The sequence below is a fragment of the Echiichthys vipera genome (genome assembly GCF_963691815.1).
Source record: "Echiichthys vipera genome assembly, chromosome: 15".
NCBI classification, from domain to species: domain Eukaryota; kingdom Metazoa; phylum Chordata; class Actinopteri; order Perciformes; family Trachinidae; genus Echiichthys; species Echiichthys vipera.
In genome coordinates, this window is record NC_139840.1 from 15502237 (window position 1) to 15521665 (window position 19429).

The window sequence follows — 19429 nt, forward strand, 5'->3', positions numbered from 1 at the left end:
GGGATCGTTTTGTTCTAACCCATAAATTGTGTGCAGTCAGGCGTTTCAGAGCTTTAGAAACACGTCGTCAGTGATGATGTCATTGTGTCTAATGACAGTGATGTCATATGAACTCAAAACCTTTCAGCAGCAAGTGGCTTCCCCCAGGAAGCCAAATTACATGCTTTCAAAATAGTAGGCCTCTTATAACCTTCAGTAAGTCTTTTTTGGGGACTTTGGCTCGAATCTGACATTCTGGTGTAAAAGTTTGAATAACGGCAGAAGAAACTTCTGATCTAACTGCTGCGCCTGTGTGGTCTATGGAAACACAAACCCTCTAATAGAGTGGCTGAAAAGAAAGCTCAGTGATAAAATATTGTGGGCCCTGCTGTGATGCTTGACAGCTGGAAAACGCTATAGCAATATACAGTTGCATACATGCTGAAATAAATATGATGGATTTGTTTGACATCATACAGGATTATTAAATGGAATATGCATGCTCTGCAAAACCCCAAAGTTGTTGCACACATTGTTTATAACCATAGAAGACAAGAACAGTAAAGAGAGAATGGAAAGTGCTATACCAGTCTTTATTAGCATGACATGGTGATGACTACTCAAGAGCATCCATAAGACACTTGAATTTACAAATCATTATAAGTCACATTTATACTGCTTAATGACTGGTGATGTAGCAGCAGAAACCATTCTGTGTTTATGAGTGTAGTTATAAAGCATCTAACCTGACTACGCACGATGGATTGATTCGCATTTGCTCAGCATATCCATCTGGGAACTCTCGGTTGGAGATCTTTTGGGTAGAATATTGGTTGCTGATTGGATAAATCATCTGTCTATCACCACCTATGTTGGTGATAGACAGGCCAAATCAACCAATCAGTTCAACGAAGCGTATGACATACTAAAAGAGCGTTGAGGCATATTAAACAACATGTTGGTAAAGGATATTTGCCATTTGTGTAACATGAATTTACAGATAAAAGGCACAATTTCAGGTGCCCGGTCCAAATTCAAACAGAAGGATCCAATAGAAAAAAGCGTTAGCAAGTGGCTTGCCCGATAGCTGCGCTCATCTTATCAGTTGAAGCTACCGTTGTTAGTGTTTTTTTCAACTTTATTTAAATTTTTAAAATTTACAACAATAGGGCAGATTAACATTCCTTTAATGAACAGCGGAGAAAAAAAAAAACAGTTGCTTCTCGTAGTGTCACACTTCGAGCCACCTCAAGACCAATGCTGATTGGTTCGGTCGCTTGGGAAACCTTCTACCAGACTGATCTGCAAGTAAAATACAATGGGTCTCATGAGATTATAAAGCATCATGGATGCAATAATGAATGCCCTCTAGATGTGATCTTCATAGAAAGTGTTACCAAAGCCATTTCACGTAAATTAGTAAAGTAACTATTCTGATGTTTGCCAACTAGTTGCAACTTTGAGAAGGAGAAATCTGCCAACCAAAATGTGATTGTTGAGCAAGAAAGAATAAAACAGATGGAAAAGTAAAAAATGTGCAAAGAAAGACAAACAGATCCTAAAAATCCCATTGGACACTGTGTGAGATTTTGCCAGAATATTAAAATGTCAGCATGTGAATCATAAACCTAGAGATACTCCAATGATACCATTTTCAGATTAACAGAGATTCTGAGAAAGTGAGAATACAATCAACAATACTTGAGTATGCAAGGGTTTTTTTTAATATGTGGAAAGCTACTTCACTTACTCAATTGGACACAATTTGTTTTCAGCAAAATAAACTTTGGCTCATGAATCCTCCCTCTGATGATTTACGCAGGTTGTTACTCAAGTAGTTCTGTGATTCAAAAGTCTCCAATCCTTAAATAAAATAGATTTACCATAAACTGTGTCGAACTTGTCCAAACTGAATACAGCTGACCTTGTTTGGTTATTTTAGCTGTCTATTTGATTGCTGCTGGTCAAACGTTTGAGGTCGAAGACGGGTGCCTGTGCCAGGTTTCAAATATATCAATCCAAGCTATGACATCACTAGGGTTTTGCTTTTCTGACCCAATGTGGCGGCCAAAACCATAGTGTTTTATCAATGGCCAAGATATTGGAGGATACACCAGAGATGAGGTAAAAGAGACATTAAGAGAAGGAGATGGAGAGAGTCAAATGGAAAGTAAGAGACGCAGAAGTGAAAAAACAGTAAAGTGAGAGAGATTAAGTGAGTGAGAGGGTGAATAGATGAGAGTGGGAATGATGAAGAGTGTGTGTTTGAGTCAGTGACAGTCTAGCAGTTAGCCATATTATAGACAGTATACTGTAGCAATGTGGAATGGCACTGAGCAGTGGCGCACAGAGATGCTTAACAAGCATGTTTATAGCTCTCTGTCAAGGTTTTTATTTGATGCTTGCCATTTTCAGGCCCCTTTCTTATTTCTCTTGGAGGAGATAGCACTGTGACCTTCCAAGCATAGCAGAGGGCCGCTTCTGAGTGCTGAGAATGTCCCAGTGTGGGAATGAGAGAGATTGATGGAGAGAGGAAATGGGGAATAGAGAGGGAAGTGGGGCAGTCACATACTGAGATACTGCCAGAGAGACGGATGGATGGATGGATGTGTGGCTGGATAGACAGACAGAATGACATACAGACATACAGACAGACAGACAGATAAAACAGATAGATAGATAGATAGATAGAAAGATAGACAGATAGATCGATCCATCGATAGGTGGATGGATAGATAGATAGATAGATAGATAGATAGATAGATAGATAGATAGATAGATAGATAGATAGATAGATAGATAGATAGATAGATAGATAGACAGATAGATCGATCCATCGATAGGTGGATGGATAGATAGATAGATAGATAGATAGATAGATAGATAGATAGATAGATAGATAGATAGATAGATAGATAGATAGATAGATAGATAGATAGATAGATAGATAGATAGATAGATGGATGGATGAGCTGATGAATAAATGGTTTGATATGGAAGGATGATGGTGCGAAGGATGGATAAATAAAGCAATGAATAGGTAGATGGATGCAGGGCTAGATGTATAAATGAATGGATTATTAAATGGGTTGAGGAATGCGTAGATGGATGGATGAATGGATAGTTGAATAAATTGATGGATGTGTGATGGACATTAGGAGATTTGGGGATGGATGAATGGATTAATGATTGATTGATGGGAGGATGACCAATGGATGGATGGATGGATGGAAGGATGGAGAGGTACATGGATCAATTAGTTATTGGATGATGACTGAATTATGGATGGATTAGAGGAAGAGTGGGTGGATGGATGGATGAATGGGTTATTGGCTGTTGGATGAATATATGGGTAAATGGATGGATGAATTGAAATATAGCCGCTAGGGTAGTATACATTGTATAGGCTATTATAATAGGGTGAAGGGATCAGATGGTGGTTGGACAGTGAAATGACAGGAAATATTGGTACCAAAGAATGAAATACTGGATGTATGCAGCATTAACGGACGTTCCCAATGGACCAGCAATGTAAAGATTTTGAACCTTGGTTTGGCATCCGTGTCCAGCACATTCATGATCTAAAAGCAGTTGACTTGACTGTCATTAGTCACTCCAAGTTGACATGGAGAATACTAAAGCAGGAAAACAGAATCGCTGCAGTCCAGTGTATGCTCTTACTCAGCACGTGGGCCATCCAGATAGCATTTCAACCTGGCTTTCAAACCAGCTCTCAAGTAAAATTCAGCATGTCCATAAACACACTTAAAAATTCCTTCCTGACAATAACTTCTCTATGTCAAAGTAGAGCTATGTCAATGGGCCTGTAAAATGTTTGTTGACTGACTTGGATGTGTGTTCACTCCTTTATATGGGAAAAAGAAGTGTGTGAGAATCTGCCCATGTGTGTACAGTATGTGTGTTTATAGCTTATAGAAACGAGGGAGGATTGCCTCCACATGTGACAACAGCAATTTAATCACCTTAAGACAATACTGTCTGGACCCTCAGACACATTTCTCTCACGGCTTTGAAAACAGTGAATGTGCTCAACATTGGGTTGGGATAAACAGGGAATGGTTAGGGAAGACAATGATTGAAAGAGAGACAAACTGCTGTAGAAAAAAAACTTATATTGGGAATAAAGTTAAGCAGAGAGAGAGAGAAAGAAGACTTGGAGTCTGTGCACATCCTCTCTAGAGAGCCATTAAGCCTCAGACAAAAGGCCAACTGTTTTGCCAGGTTTCAACTCAAGAAAAATCTCATTGGACCCAACCAACAAGCCTGAGGATGAGAAGAAGGGAGGGTTTAAAAAGAACAGCAACTAGCTTGTATTTTTTATGTGTGGTGGCAAACTTGTGGACTTTACTTTCCCTTCCTCTTTAACTTCCTTCGCAGCAGCATTCAGACAGAATGTGGAAACTAAAATGAATAAAACAAAGCTGAAAGCAATTATCGTCTGAGAGCAGAGCTCATATCTTCACGATTCTGTCTACCTCCTGCTGCCTTACAGACCACAAGTAGCCCTTGATAAGGCCCTTCCATTTATCAGAACCATGGAGGCTCCATTCCCCTAAGTAGGGCTGTCAGATGAAAACCTGACCAACCTAAAAGAAAACAACACAACCTGAGCATGAATAAAACCTAAGCCTAAGTTCTAGACATAGATCAGTTTTTTAAATAATACAAATGTGTTCAGACTAGCTTCAATGTGCCCAGGGGCTTTTTTTAATCAGTGAAAGAAAATTAATTCTGAGGTTTCCATGAAAGCAGTCACATTATGCAATTTGACACTTTTTTTTTTATATAATCCACTCTCTCATATTTGTGTGTCTCTCTCTCCTTCTCTCTGTATCCTCTCTCTATCATTTTGCATGGCTGAGAGCCCACATCTGTAGCTCATTTCGCAAGGGCTTCTGTGTATTCCCTGAGCCAGCACAGTAGCATTACAGGTAAATCTACTGGATCGTCAGCCTGTGAGAATATCTATTCCCTCAGCACGTAGTTCCTATAAATATTTATGTTATTATCATAGAGGAAAATTAGTGCTTGCAGCTTTGTTGACAGAAAATATAGGATTATCTACAATACAATGTAGAACTGGGTATATAAATCTTAAATAATAACTCAAAGACATGGTTTCAGAAATTAAAGGCTGTCACAGCTGCCCCAAGGGTAAAATAACTCTTAATTATAACTTCATGCACCATATTTTATATAACAGTTAAATGTTTTGTAGGTAAAATCATAATTTGTGAAGTAACTACTATCTAAAGCCGCTAAATAAATATAATGGAGTACAAATTATAAGATTTCCCTTTGAAATGTAATGGAATTGATGTGTAAAGTAGCATGAAATAAAAATTCCCAAGTAAAATAACACAGCCCATTTATACTTATCCGTATGTACTTTACTTTTTCCACCACTAAACTATATACAGCGCTAATTGATTTTGTGAGTGCAGAAAAATGAACACACTTAACTTTACACTGAACACAAACACTTCAGAAACACTCTCCTAACTTTCATTCAGTGTGTCAAACCTCACGTGTCAGGAATCATCACTGACCAACTTTCTTGTAGACAAAGTGCTTCCATGCAAACCCAAACTAACACAAGATCAGTTTCAGTTCAGAGACACTTCATAAATTCCAGTTACGTTAAACTTTGTCATGTACTGTAAGGGGTCTGCTCACAGAAAAAGAGGTGAGAGGGATGAAGAGAAAAGGAGAGTAAGGGGAAGACATAAGGGAGTTTAGATTGATGGAGAGAAAGAAATGCTTAGAAATAGCTGAGATGGAATTTGTAGTGTAAATAGAAAGAAAGAGTATCAAAAGGGAAGAAAATGTGTAATTGGTCCCTTTGGGATGATGTAGAAATAAACAAGAGCACAACAGAATCAACAACTTTCAATTATCAGCTGTCAGGGAAAACTGCAAAGTTTTTTTTCTCTTGATAGTCAGAAAAATGTCCTCCATTTAGTGAGCCACATGCTTCAAAAAGTCATAAAATAAATCACATAAAATTTTACATTTAAAAGAACAAAACCTGCCAATGAAACAAAAAAGGTTTATTGGACTAATAATGGCCAGTAAACTTTCTTAAATAACTGGGAAGGACAGAGAAAGACAAAATGAAAATGTTACCTTACCCTTCAGGGATTTCTTGAACTTTGTCTCCTCTATTCTGTGTCTTTCTCTCTTTTCTCTGAAGAACGTCACCAAGCCTCACCCTCTGCCACCTGTTGACTGGGCAGAAGATTCAAAGACCTCCACAATGCCAGTGACTTTTACGCTCTCCCTCTTCAATTGCTAGAATCTCTCCCAAATGCCTACAGGCCAATGGGCAGTTAGTTTGGGAGTGTCTTCCCTCCTGAAGTGATTGAATGAAGAGGAAAACGGAGAGGAGGAGGGGGAGGAGGAGAAGGAGGAGGAGAGAGATAATGAGCAGCATTTACTATTTTCCTAGGTAAATCACACCTCTAAACACTTTTGTCACTTTTTAAGAAAATGTCATAATAATAATACTAATGAAAATATTAAAAGAAAATCCCTCCCTATATGTATTTGCTTACCACAGCAGAGGAGGTTGAAGTTAATCTCTTTGGCAGAAGGAGTATAAGGTCTTTAACACAGTAACTGGATAAAGTTTAGATTCAAGAGAGGGAGACCAAAGCCAAGAAAAAAGTGGAGTCAGCTCAGGATAGAGGGAACTACTGGGGAGAGGTTATATTTGACAAAAGTCACTTTTAGAAGTCTACACAAGAAAACACTTCAAATAAAGGACACATTTGGATTCAATTGACATGGCTGCTGGGGACCAAACCGACCACTATTTCCTGGAATAAAATCTTCTGGGGGTGTGGGTTTTTAAAAATGGTGATGAGTCTTTTTTTTTTTCAAAAGTCTTGATTCAATTTGACATTTACGTACTGTTCTCTCCAAAATGTTCCTCAGGTTATTTATGTGAAGACAAGCTACCTCTTAGCAGGCTGTGAGGATACATGGGGGGCCAAGGCCTTCAACCAGACAGAAAAACCACAAGTGTCTTGATCAAAAATACTCTCAGACTGCATTCACTTTATTAAAGCACGCAAAAAACTAAAAATCTATTTCAGTTTGTTTTTTCTGTCAAGTATAAGTAAGTTTCTTTTTCTTTAAATCATACAGTCTGTTACCCATAGGAACATAACAAACACATCGACATCTACAACCATGACCATCACCAAAGACCCCAGGTGTCAAGGTTGGCAATACTTTACGCTGACGGCGGCTGTTTGTCTCTAAATATACACCTATGGTTTCAGATTTCACACAGAAACACAGATAGTTCTAGTGAAACTGGAGCTGGAGCTGAGGGGCCAGGTCTGACTGTTTGTGCAGAACAAATGCTGCTAGAATATTTAATTGTGCCTCTGACTTTTTCGGCCACTATTTTTGGTCCAACTATATTTTTTCTCAACATCTGATAAGATGCTTGGCAGCATACCATAGCACTCAGCACACAGGAAGGCAATTAGAAATACATGAAAACCAACAAGATGTAGCAGTGAACCAGCAGCTGAAAGGCTGGATAGAGTAAATAATCACAGCTAAACAACAGCAGGCAACAAATACAAACGACTGCAAACTGGTTAACTTCAGAATCAGAATCAGAATCATGAATACTATAATAATCCCAGGGGGAAATGATTTAAACTCAAAGCGCGGAGCAGTAACAGGCAGCATGCAACTTTCGCGCATGTGCACTATAACTTAAAGGAGAACTTGGACATTTTGGAAAATATTCTCATTTGCCTGTCTTGAAAGATTGCTTTTCCAGTGCTAATTATTTAACACTGATCCACTTTTGGTCACTTGTTGGCATGGAAACAGACTTTAATCACTATACTGACACATGGATAACTTGCTGGTTAACTGTTGCTTATTTAAGTTCTGGCAAAAACATTTAAACTATATTTTTGTCCAATATTCACTATCCTTTTAGCTCTGTTTTGGTCTTTACTGACTCCTGAGGAAATTATTTGCCCCCTAGCACCTAAATCCTCCACTATGTTGACTGGCTAGTTGCTAACTATCTGCCATTTGGTGCTGCAGTGGTGATGATGGGTAAGTCATAGATGAACTGTGTGCTTTTAGATAGCATATTTGTTTTTAGAAAAAAAAGAGGCAACATTACTCCTGAGAGATAATATCTGTCATTCTGCTACAGTGTCCACAGTGTTCTTGGACTGTATGTATTGGATGTATGACTAACCGGATGCTCCATAATGACACAATCATTACAGATGGTTTCCACTTCCTCTGGAAGTTAGGATGTAACCCCAGAACATCAGCTCATGTAATGTTCAGTCTTAAATTAGGTCCTGCAGCAGAGCTATCTACCCATCCTGTTAATTTCCATGATCTGACAGTTATAAAACTAGGACACTTACAATTATGCTATGCAGACAGAATAAAGACTACAAAGACTAATTAAGTTGCCTTGAATTTTCATTTCATGTTTCATGTTGAAAAATGAATTTGAAGGCGTGCAAAGCTCTTTATCCTTTGTCACTAGAAAGAGGAATCTGGAGATGTTTTAATTAACTTCGACAGAGTGGAGGGTAAAATCACCTGGAATGAGAAATTTATGAAAGACAGAAAAGTAGAAAGGAAGATGAAGGAGACAAATCTGATATCCCCATAACTCATAAGCCTCAAATACATTTCCCCTTACCATAGTAGTACTTTAGAAATCACTGACCAAAGAGTACTGCCGTATGTCATTGTATTAAAAAAAAAACTACTTCCATGTTTGTCTGAGGTCCATAGACCTCACACAAAGACTGTTGTCATTTTGCCAATACTTGTGTCTCATGTCTGTGTGTGAGAGTAGAGATGTGAGCAGGCTGTTTGTTGCTTATCTGAGATCAGCTTAAAATGTTTGGACACAATTACGGACTCACTGACTTTGATTTTGACACATGAAAACTGATTCCAAACCAGCACAGGGGAATGCAGTAACACACGCACGCACGCACGCACGCACGCACGCACGCACGCACGCACACACACACACACACACACACACACACACACACACACACACACACACACACACACACACACACACACACACACACACACACACACACACACACACACACACACACACACACACACACACACACACACACACAAACACACAGACCAATCAATCATATGACAAAGTTGTCGTCATGTCTGTCACAAATGTCAACGAGCATTAAGTTTCTATTTCAGCTGAGAACTCGTCCACAAGTGCTTTTACTAATTTTGGGAACATTCTGTACACCAAAAGATTGATGAGTGAGTTGGTTGAAAATAGCTATCAATCACAAACTTTAAAAACACATCCTTTGTCCTATCCCTCCTGTGGAGTTACAAGTTCAACTACAGCCATCTGCCTGTAGATTAGTACCTTTAATAAAACTGTAAAAAATGAATGAATAATAAGAATATATTATGGGCTTATTTATGCTATATCAATCCACTATTATATCATCCTACCTCTCTATCTCTATCTCTGTCTTCCATAGAGCTGGGTCTGTCTGACGTTCCTGCCTGTAATAGGGAAGGTTTTTGTTGCCACTGTACTCTATGGGGGGAATTGTTGAGTCTGTGTAAATCATAAATAAGTCAAAGAGTGTCGTCTATACCTAGTCTGTAAAGTGTCCTGAGATAACTTTTGTTATGATTTGGCACTATAAATAAAATTGAATTGAATTGAATTATTCATCTCTCCTTCCTCGATCAAACTTAACAAATGTGTTGATCATTCCTAACAAAACAAGGTCCTAAGCTTCAGCGAATATTAAGGATAACCATAATGTCAAATCGGCACATTCATCTTCATTCATGCACTCTCCCGTTAGAATCTCATGCTGGGTGAGAGGTAATGACATTTACAGCACGTCATAGTACAATGAGAAAACATCTCATGCGTGTCACTATACTTTCAGGGAAATGTGACTGTTGGCCATTGTCAGAACAAACCCCAATTCCAATGGAGTTGGGACGTTGTGTAAAAAGTAAATACAAACAGAATACAATGATTTGCAAATCCCTTTCAACCTATATTTAATTTAATACACTACATAGATGAGATATTTAATGTTCAAACTGTTAAACGTCAGTGTTTTTTTTTTCAAATATTCACTCATTTTGAATTTGATGCGTGCAACATGTTGAGTTTTTGGCTCTGGCTGTGGAGAAAAGACAAGAGCTGGGGGAATCGATAAACCACACAGTAGACCTGACCATCAAAATCCAGCTGAAAGGAGCATCAGGGAGACGTCCCGGTCCACTGCCCCACCATCCTGAGATGTTCTGGTGAATAAAGGGGTGAAACATCAGTGAAGGATGACTCCTAGCTGAAGACCCTGCAGCCAGAACTTAGGCACTGGAGGAGCGCGGCAGGCAGAAATGCCATGTAGGTCAAAACTTCAACCTGTCAATAAACTAGGTTTCAGCCCATGACGGGAAACGTACCCCACATTAGCAGCAGATGTAACTGAGCTCCCACAGAACTCACAGCAGGGTGAATTTTATATTATGTTTTCTTTAATGTGATGCATGTCTGGACTCTGTTTCCTCTCGCTGAACTCTTATTAGAATTGCCCACACACGTTCGAGTTCCCTTCCCTGTTCTTTTTCTGCCAGACCAGAAGTTTACAATATCAAAATGCAAACCAAGCAAAAAGGTCAACCCACTTGCTGTACATCTGGTCTACTCCCACTGATTTGGCCTGTACTTAATACGTGGGATCGTGATTTCAGCCATCTTCAACTGTCAGTTTATTTGAGTCTTTTGCTGCCTCATTAACGCCAAGTTATAACTATCAGTATATGAGACAGAGGTGGATTGGCTTTCTCTCCCTTGTGACGCTTTCATCAAAATCTTAAGCACCTTGACTTTGCATCTGTAGCCTCTCTTACTCTATGTGATGGATAGGGCTGCCTTATGTTGTCACATACTGGATGGAAAAATGTCCAAATAAATGAACACCTCCAGAAATAGAACTAGTGGTAATAGATACTGACAGATTTACAATGCACACATTTAAGGAAACATTTCTGGAAATACTGGTGGGCTGTACAATGACAACAACACTTTCTTATGATAAATGTTCTTGTTTCTTGTGTTCTCTTTATGACAGTGGAAACTATTGGCTCAGACATAATTTTAGCAACTACTTTTCAATTAGGTTGGGATCTGGTTAGTGGGGTTGATCATGAAACGAGGGTTACATTTTTCTCATGACCAAACTTCCAAAACCGTTGCTGTTATCTTAGGCATTGCTGTTGTCTGGTTGCTATGCTACAGTACAGAGAGCATCCTGCAAATTTGAGTTAAGTCTTCGTGGGAGGGCAACAATAGTTACAAGGTTGCTCATGTAAGCTGAAAAGCATTAAAATCCTCAGCACGTCACATTCTTTCCCGTGGGGCTACAATAAGAGCGCAACATCAGTAGTTAAAATACAATAAAAAGCTTTAAACACTTTAAAACCTCATTACAAAAGGTCAGTGCTATTTTCCATAGATTAAAGGTAATTTTGTTGTTAGACAGTGCATTCCTGTCTCTTTATCACATGCCTTTGATCAATCATCATTTGCTTTATCAATGCTCATTGCATTGATAAAGCAAACTGAACAAAGTTACATCACTCTATGTTAATAGTCTCAAGTTATGCGGTATTTTTGATGGATTAAATGATGAACATTGCTGACATACCTCGATCCCAGCCGATATCTTCTCTTTAGCAGGTCTCGGATTTGACTTTGGATGCTTGCTAAATAGAGGAAGTAATTTATTGTCCATTCCTCTTTGCCTGCTGCAGCTCTTTGTTATCATCTTGTTTTTCCTGCCAGCTAAGATAAATTGCAGCCCCCCTGATGCTCATATATTTCTAGTTAGAACAACCATGTGTAAGAACTTGCAAGCATTGTTTACAAAAGGAATTTAAACTGCCTAATGTCCTGCTCTAATCAACATGATACTTGGAACATTACCGGTTACATCAAATATCTCAACTGCAATATTCAACTGTGTGCCCTTTATAACAAATGTGTTGTCATCACAAACTTTACTTTAAAGAATGACAGTTTTCAGATATTTCTTTCAAATATCTACATTTGTACAGCAAGGTGCCGGTGCCACAGCATCTCCTTGTCTATATATAAGTATTCAAACAACATTTTCAGTAACTTAAACCTGAAGCTTCTTTGGATCCTTTCAAGTAAATATACAAAAAGTCCATTAACTCTACTCTTTGAACTGAAACATCACTGATTGCATGTTTCCTTGTGGATCTGGAAACTGTTGATGAGAGGGCTGATTTGATTTGAAGGGGAGCTACACTATGAGGGGCTTCGTGCAAAATGGGAACTGACAGACTGATCCAAATAGCACCCGCAGATATCTAACACATGTAATATGTTTAAAGACTGACTAAATGATTGACTCGTCTGGGGTTTAGTAGATTAGCTAGATTAACAACACAACTCAAAGCTGACGATTTTCCATCATTGTGGTAAAAAGTAGATTTTTTCCCCATCCTGTCTAAACATTTAATAGAAAAAAGGACATGTTTTCTCAATGTTTACTTAGAAATGACAAGATCAGAGGAAACCGGGCCAAAGTTGGCATCAGTGCCACGTTTTGGATGTTTACACATGTCTTGAAGGCTGTTTTTATTTTTTACCGGAGTAAACTGAACGTGTGTGACTTTGGTGGATAGCAGATCAGATTGAAGGACACAGTGTAGATAAAGCTGAAGTCATTTAAGGGGAAACAAACTAATGCCATATGGAGGTTTGATGAATGTTTCCCTTGTTGTGTGTGTTCAGCTTTCTTTGATGCCTACCACATTGTGCACATACAAACAAACTTGCACTCACACGTAAACCCAAATTATACATCTATAAACTATAAGTTGTTGCCCTTCCTCCAGTTATCTTAAATGCACATTACAGTTGAGTTGTAGGTTTTGTTTTTTGCAAACCACACAGTATAGAAAAGGCAACATACACTATGATCAGTAATTGTACGTCTACTTTAGAATTATCTACTAATGATGTTCAACTACTGTGAGCGGTCAACACATCCGGCTTTCAGATTTTCAAAAATTCGTTTTTAATGTGGCCTCTGCTTTGCTAGACAGCATATGGTAAAGACCAACAATGATATGAAACAACGGCTGTGGTCTAGACACAGAGCTATGACATCATAAGTACAGCCCATATCTGCTTCAACTCCTGGGAAAACTGGGAAGTGTTTGCCACAAAAGTTTGTTGTCTCAATACACACACTGCAATTGCTAGCTCTGTTAAAATTTAGGAACTTAGGTCATGTGCATGGAGTCAGTGCAAGCACATTAGTTAATTGGAACAGACAAGGCAAGTAAAGCAAGAGTCTAACAGATGAGCTGGACTCACCAGCTGTTGCAGAGCTTCCTACATGGGCTGATATGAATACCAGACGCCAGGGTCAGGTCATGAGCATGTGGAGACTTGACCCCCAAATCCTTTTTGTTTATCTTTGGGACTCATTGGTGATGAGTAGCTCATGTTCACAAATATTGACTGAAATGTCCTAGATATGGAAATAACATATTGGAATTCTTAATTTAGGTGGTGTTCCTGGTGGAATAGATGGTGTGGATCTGCACTGCTTCCATAAAAGTAACTGGCTAGCACTGTCACCTCACAGCAAGAGGGTCCGATAGGCCAAGACCTTTAGGGTCTCCACTGGAAACTCTAGGTTCCCAGTTACAGACAGATTCACATTGACAAACAACACACTATTCATGAACAAAAACTTGGAAAAAGTGAGGTCATATGAATCTAAACTTTCTCAGACTCTGACAAAAAGGAAAGTATTTCAGCTTTGTAAAATGGCACCAGGAGTTACCCTTCACCTGATTCTCTTGGGTCAAGAAAAAATTGTTTTCAAAGCTTGCGGCCTACACTTCCTAAAGCACTGGTGGTCCTGTAACTAAGTATAATCACAGATGTGTCTGTATCCCCCCCTCTCTGTTTCTTTCTCTTTTTCTCTACCAAACTGGACTCATTTGAATTCAGATCTCGTCATCTTAAAGTACTTCTATTCTTGACATAAATGACATAAATACGTAACCATAAAATCAAGGGATTACAGTTTTGGCTTTTACAAATCCGTCTTTATATCCTCTGAAATGGGTAAAACAGAAGTGGGGAAAAAACACAAACCACCTAATGTTTTTCTTTACGAGATTATGCATCAAACATTTTATTCAAACAAAGAGTGGAATAGAAGAGTTGTTGGTTTTATAAAAGCCTCCCCACAGCCGAGCATAAGTGTGCAGCATACTTGTAGATGGGACTCATCATTTTTACTTGACCCAAAAGACTCAGTTCCAAGTCTTTCGATATTGTGATTGATAATATAAGTTTGTAATATTTGTCTTCCAGGACAAGAAAATGATAAAACAGATGCTATGAGACAATCACGCATACGACTGATGCCCACATCATCATTTAACAATTTAATGTGTTTGATGGGCACAATTTTCCAAATGTCATAAAGATACATTTTATTTGCGCATCTTTGGAAACATCATAAATTATAAAACAAACCTCTAAAAGTCAGATAAATGTATCAAATGGTTTTATTATTCCAGTCTGGGTAAAGACGAAATCTGTTTGTGAGTAATAGATTAATGCATATTGTATTTTTATATCGACCCCCAAAATGTGCTGTTATGAAACCCTTATCACTTTAATGGAAATACATTTAATTGCAAGTTTTGACAATGCAATTTTGCATGTGTTGATCAGGCTGAATAAAACAAACATGTTAGGTAATTTTTGTTTTTCTCATTTGCTCAAGTTTCCACTAAATAAAAGATGTATTTGTATGAATATGTAAATATGGTTGTGAATTACTCATTGTCCATTTTAATATTTGATATATTTTACATTTTAAAACATGACATGTTAAGAAATTATACGTTATATTTCTAAACTTACTTTAGAATTATACTTTTATTAATTCATATATGTATATATATAGTTACTTTAATCGCAATGTAAACACATTTGTATACTGCCTGTAATTCTGCTTACATTTCTATTTCCAGAAAAGGCCCCGTCCTATGCACCGTTGCACTTGCATGAACATGCATTGAAGTAAAGAGGGCTTTCTTTGAAAGTCATGATAGGTCTTTTGTGTGTGATTCATTGCTTAACATGTATGTGTGAACTTAGTCAATTAGGGTGTAATTATACAATAGGCTTGTATGCATGCCATAAATTTGACCAAGCTCACTCTTTTCCTTTCTTTCTCTCTCTCCTCTGGGAATAAAGACATTCCCGAGGTCTGGAAAGCAGAGACCTCTGAGTCAGTCAGGTCACGGCCTCCGACTAAATGAGCTGTATCTGCTTCAAATGGACACTGATTACTAAGAGGAGAAGGAATTCCCATGCTGACGTGTCAGTGAAGGTATCGTAGTGGCTAAAGACTGCTGATTCAGTGCCTGGTGCCTAATGTCAATGCGCACCGGATAACCAAATAATGCTCATATATTTTAGAAACATGTTAACATGGTTTACATGTAACACAAAAGCCAAACACTGCTGAGCTAACTAGGGACTGTATTTGGTTATAAAGTAGTGGAAGATATTTTTCTCCCCTAATTTTGCTGTCTCAGTTCCCCCATGCACTTATACATTGTTTAAATACTGTATAGTTGCATGACAGAATGAGTTTTCCATGATCAAAAATCCAGTCTGAATGGTTTACTTTGTCAATGATTTATTAAATCAACTTTAATTACTGCAACACATGCTTGGTTCTTTTCATTAGGCGAAAAAAAGCTTGTCAGAGACGTCCGGGATAAAACAGTGGTCCAGTTGAAGTCTTGAAAACTGTTGCTCCGCTTGTGAAGTTTTATGACATGTCGAGTACAGAGAGAGTTATTTAGCTTACCTAGCGAGAGAAATACAGGAAATATGTTACGGTTACCTTTTTTCCTCTTTGCACCAGGTACTTAATGCATTTGATTAGTTTCATAAAAAGAGTGGAATACTTTAAATGTACTATAATCACTTCACCACATTTGTATAGACTGGGCTGTCAAGACATAACACTTTCTTGACACTAAGTGACTACAATATCTTTGGCATTGATTACAATAGGTACACACTGAATTAAAGTAAAGAAATATTTTTAAAAAGAAAAGAAAAAAGAAGAATGAACACTTTTTGTAGATTGGTCCAACATGAGAAGAACTGGCTTATTTATAGTATTTAATCATTTATTTGTCATTAGGTCACTGAGTTGTGTTTCCTGATCATTGCTAAGCTATACAACGAATATTAGGTAATCCAAAGTTTGTCATGAAACCTCTTTCTGTGCCAACTTCTACCACATTATGACCCCATATAATAAACATTTTTTAGCAGCTGGAGATAACTGCACTCGAACTACCCGATGAATACTTGCTGAAAAGTGATGCTATACTCCATGGCCTTGAGCAGTCTGAGATCACCTTCTTTCCCAGATGCCAAAGTTAAGCTTTGTTAAGTTTTATTAATATACATTTCACTACTATTTTGCTCCTGACTGGTACAGTGTAATTATGTGGGTGCGATTTATGTTCACAGGATGGCCATGTTGTACACAGTTAGGTCCAAAGTAGGAAAGCCCACCCACTTAAACACAGCAGCGTCTTTAACTGCTTACACGTTTAATTGTATCTATAAAAATCATGGTTATCAGAAGTGGTAGACTTTGTTTATGTTTACCATGGAGACTAGGCTCGTTTCTGTTCACATATGTGTGTTTTTGCATCTATTCACACAATTCATTAACACAATAGCCATATAGGAAAAAAATTGACACATTAGCAACACTATAAAAATGCATCTGAAATACACACTGCTTCAAACACTCCCAAACAACCACATGAATAGAAACCCTCTTGCCATAATATTTCATCTCCATGTGGTTATGTTGGAGATCATTCTGTTTAATCGGTCAGAAGACCTTTTTTTTACTAGATTCAGCAGAAGATAGAGGTGATGAACACCAGGAAGGACAGCTGGTGGTCCATGGCTGTCTGTCTGGTCATTCTTGGTTGAATCAGAGAGATTACCTTCAAACAGAATGAGTCACATGTAGGGCAATAGCCTAACTATAGAGCTTTATAAGAAATCTCCTTAACATGGTTTCCTTTTGATACAGCAATATGGACGTGCATTTGAATAGGCAATGGAGATCAGAGTGAAGAAAATCCATGATACCTTGATGCCTTTTGTGTGAAAAAAAACTGCCTGTGCTATATGGATGCAGGCAGTCCATGCGTGTACCTGGGCATTATTGGATGACAAAAAGATTAGTTTACACCTAGTCGCTCATTTGGTTTCAAATTCTACATGGTGCTGCAATACTAAAGTGAAACCAGTAGTCTCAGGCTCAGAGACATCAATTGGACCATGTTCACTGCACTGCTGCCAGTTTATGGATGAGGTCTGCTGTGTCACTGAATCTTATCCCATCTCAGGAACAGATCAGTTTTATATTGCATGGCTTTGTTCCCAAATCTCCCAAGTATTTGCTATGATCCAGCCTGAGGTCTCAATCCCCTTGTAAGGCATGAGACCACTGCTGCTAAGACACCTGTGTACATGACGCCTTTATATGCATTTGCTTCTTTGATGCCATCTGACAAGAGACTGCGTTGTAAACTGTCATTTGTATTATCCACTCGTAGAGTATAAAAAGTCCAGGTATCAAGGGTTTCTTTCAGTATGTTCTCTCCAATGGTTCCTTAACACAAAGCACAGACATCAGCTCAGTAAGCATCATACATCCATTCTTTATACTGTCAAACAGTCAGGCTGTAGAGCTAGTAATAATGAGTAACTGTGGCTAGAATACCTTGTTGTAGTTAGCGTTTGTGATACTTTGTGAAAAATGTTCCAGTTGCTGATGTTAGTTGCTGATGTTAGTAACATGTTCTCATTCTTTTCATATTTTGTCTAATGCAGTTTACCATTACATGTGGCAGCTGACTTACTTTTACATAATTTAATGAGAAAAAGTCTTGTTGTTTACACCAATCAAGGTCTGAAGAAGGTGTCTGTGCCAACCAACACAAAGCTTTAATCTTGCCGGCAGAACTTGGCAGCCTGCAGACGACATCATAAATTTTACAACATATGAAAACGTAGAAGGTCACCTTTCAGATCCTCTCAAGCCATTGACATCTCTTTGCTGTGGGGGTAAAGGAAATTACAGAGTGAATGATTTTCCTACGATCTTGGAACAGCCACATGAGGGGTTTGAACTAGAAGCCAAAACCAACTGAGGGTCAAAAGGCATTTTAATTAATATACGCTGCTGCAGTCAAACGACAATGATAAATAATTAGCATTTTTTTTCTTGCTTGACAACCATGTAGATTTACAATTACACTGTTTTGAAAAGATTAGTCTCCTACTAACCCAGAAACTAAAAGACAGATGAATATTTTGACCTCAACTGGTTATAGTGGTTGTGGCGTTGTTCTGATGCTACATATTTAACGGCAGGTTTACAAATACCAATATCTGTTATAAAAGCGATGTTGATGCACTTCATCTACTATCAATTTTTATTTAATTCAAGCCTGTACAGATTTTACAGCCTGCTTCATAATGTTGCTCTTTATAGAGGAAGCACTGCCTGCAGTTTGTCATGTGTTAATATTTAACCAAGAACGCATCTGCTCAAGGCTCCGAAATTAATGGGGATTGTTTAAGAAAACTCTAATGGAATCTGGAAGAATTAAATTCTTTCTATAAAAAGGATTTAGGACAGTGCTCTGCTGAACCACATGTGGTGAAAAAGACCAAAGTGCACTGTTTTATATATGTACTTTCATAAGGAACAAGAGTTTCATTGTTAGTGGTGTCAGGGGAGAAAATATGCCTGGGTTTCAGAAGAATAGGATTTCAGTTAGACATAAGGTTTAGATTCAGCATCAAGAGAGACCAGACCACCAATCCTTTGGTAGGTGGTGGGAAAGAGAGCGTATGAGCTTAAACTCATAGAACGACGCTGCCACCTATTGGGCTTTTACAAGTAGACTACTACAAGGGTCTATAACATGCAAGTCCTCACATGGGATTGACTCCTTAGTCAAGTCAAAACTGCAAAAGGTAGCCTAAAACTGTTGTTGAACTCACGTATGCCATCAAACTTTATTAGTCTCACCAGGGGCAACTGATTTCAGCAGCTATACTGGCACAGTACAAAAACACAGTACACAATAAATACATAGAGAATAAGTTAATAAAGTAAATAATAGAATAGAATGCCAAGGTATACAGTGTCATCAAGGATCAGTTGAATAAAGGGAATAAATACATAGGCTGCACATGTATGACCAATAAGATGCACACGGT

General features: G+C 38.2%; 1 protein-coding gene across 1 annotated transcript in view; it reads right to left on the minus strand.

Moving 5' to 3' along the window:
* tnn (tenascin N) overlaps positions 1-6273 on the minus strand; it is a 37604-nt gene extending 31331 nt beyond the window's left edge. The window contains exon 1 of the mRNA XM_083928032.1: positions 6132-6273. The gene's annotated coding sequence lies outside the window, so the exon portion shown is untranslated. The remainder of the gene's footprint in view (positions 1-6131) is intronic.
* Positions 6274-19429: the final 13156 nt, after the last annotated feature.